The sequence below is a fragment of the Poecilia formosa genome, unplaced genomic scaffold (assembly GCF_000485575.1).
Source record: "Poecilia formosa unplaced genomic scaffold, Poecilia_formosa-5.1.2 Scaffold918, whole genome shotgun sequence".
In the NCBI taxonomy this organism is placed as follows: domain Eukaryota; kingdom Metazoa; phylum Chordata; class Actinopteri; order Cyprinodontiformes; family Poeciliidae; genus Poecilia; species Poecilia formosa.
This window is the reverse complement of record NW_006800857.1, coordinates 3428-6045: the sequence shown is the minus strand read 5'-3', so window position 1 is coordinate 6045 and position 2618 is coordinate 3428.

Sequence of the window (2618 nt, the reverse complement as noted above, 5' to 3'; positions counted from 1 at the left end):
ATAAATCATTCTCACCGCTCCGCCTCTGAATTCACTACAAGTTATTCCTGCGGTTCACATTGAGCAACCAGAGCGACGTGGCGGGTTCTAAACTCTTACCTAGAGTTTCTCCAAAGGATCATAATTCCTCACAGTAGGTTGATGTAAATATCCAGCCTGAGTCCAATTTGAGTGACAGGAGGCTCCAGCTGTGTGATTGGTCCGCGCTGTCGGCTTTAAATGCATAAACTATAAACTTATTATAAACCTATCATTTAGGATAAATCTGCTCTGCTAGTGAAATGCTGAGAGCAAAACAGACGCTTGCAGGCCGGCTTTAAAAAGAAAAGACAAAAAAAACAAAAAAAAATTTCCCCCTTAGAAACTTAAACAAGCAACGCTTAGCCTGGCAGCGGGATAGTAAAGCATGGCGGGCCGCCAGGCTTATAATACACTGGGGAAAACACTGACAGACGGATTATGGACTCAAATGTCATGTTTTTCACCGAAACATGGCTAAACAACAGCTGTCCGGACAATGCTATCCAGCTAACTGGACGCCACACACACCGAGCCGACAGGATAGCAGATGACTCCGGTAAGACCAGAGGCGGAGGCTTGTGCATTTTTATTAACAAAGCTTGGTGCACAGACTCTGCTACTACCGAAAGTCACTGCTCACAGAATGCTGAGTTTTTAATGGTCAAATGCAGACCTTATTACCTCCCAAGGGAATTCACTTCAATCATCCTCACTGCTGTGTACATCCCCCGGATGCTAATGCCAAGCTAGCCATGAAAGAACTCTATGCGGCCATTAGCAAACACCAAACCAAACACCCCGAGGCTGCCTTTATTGTTGCGGGTGACTTCACCTACTCCAACTTGAAGACAGTCCTCCCCAGATTTCACCAACACGTCTCCTGCCACACCAGAGGAGACAAGACCCTGGACCATGTCTACTCCAATCTGACTGGAGCTTACAAGGCGACACCCCTCCCCCACATCGGACAATCAGATCATCTCTCCCTGTTCCTCACACCTCGGTACTCACCACTCATCCAACGTGTGAAACCCACTGTGAGGACAGTAAAGGTGTGGCCAGGGGGGTCAGACGCTGTGCTCCGGGATCGGTTCAGGAATACAGACTGGAATACTTTCCACCACACAGACTTGGATCAGTACGCCTCATCTGTACTGGACCACATCTCCACTACCATAGACTCCGTCACTACCCATAAATGCATCACCATGTTTACCAACCAGAAACCCTGGATGAACCGAGATGTTCGTCTCCTGCTGAAGGCCCGCAACATCGCCTTCAGGTCAGGGGATGCACAGACCTACAGTGCAGCCAGGGCTGAGCTGAAGAGGGAAATCAAGAAGGCCAAACACCACTACAAAAAGAAGGTGGAGGATCACTTTTCCAACTCCAACCCCCGACGTATGTGGCAAGGCCTTCAGATTCTCACAGACTACAAGAACCCTAACACCTCCCCCGCCTCCTCTGATGTCTCCTTCCTCAACGAGCTTAACAACTTCTGTGCTCGTTTTGAGAGAGGGAACACCACAACTGCAACTAAGGCAACCACCACCTCAGACCAAAAGCCACTGATTCTCCTCTCCACTGACGTAGGAGCGGCTCTGAGCAGGATTAAATCCCACAAGGTTGCGGGTCCTGATGGCATACCTGGACGTGTCCTCAGAGCGTGCTCTGAGGAGCTGGCAGGAGTGCTGACGGAGATCTTCAACCTGTCCCTGGCCCGCGCTGTGGTACCGACCTGCTTCAAGTCTACCTCCATCGTCCCAATTCCCAAGAATTCCAACTCAACCAGACTCGATGACTACCGCCCGTTAGCCCTAGGCATCAGTTCACTCATGTGCAACTGGCTGCTCAGCTTCCTGACCAGTCGACCCCAACATGTCCGGCTGGATAATCACTTCTCATTCACCATCATCATAAACACCGGAGTGCCACAAGGCTGTGTGATGAGTCCCTTCCTCTACTCCATCCTCACCTACGACTGCAGACCTGTCCATGGCTCAAACGCCATCATCAAGTTTGCAGATGACACCACGGTGATCGGCCTAATCAGAGATAATGATGAGGCCGGCTACAGGGAGGAGGTGGACCATCTAGCTGGATGGTGCAACAAAAACAACCCGCAGCTGAACACAGAGAAGACCAAGGAGCTCATCGTGGACTTCAGGAGGAACGCTGACCTACACCCACCCATCCACATCAAGGGGACAGAGGTGGAGCGTGTGGACAGCTTTAAGTTCCTGGGGGTCCACATCTCCGAGGACCTGACCTGGACGACCAGCTGCTCCAAACTCATCAAGAAGGCACACCAGCGCCTCTTCTTCATGAGGACCCTGAGGAAGAACCATCTGTCCTCAGAGATTATCACGAACTTCTACCGCTGCACCATCGAGAGCATCCTCACCAACTGTATTACAGTTTGGTATGGGAACTGCTCTGTCTCTGACCAGAAGGCGCTGCAGAGGGTGGTGAAAACTGCCCAGCACATTGCCGGAGCACCGCTCCCTGCCATCAAGGACATCTCCAGGAAGAGGTGTCTGAAAAGGGCTGGGAAAATCACCAAGGACCTTACATACACTCTTCTCCCTCCTGCTCTC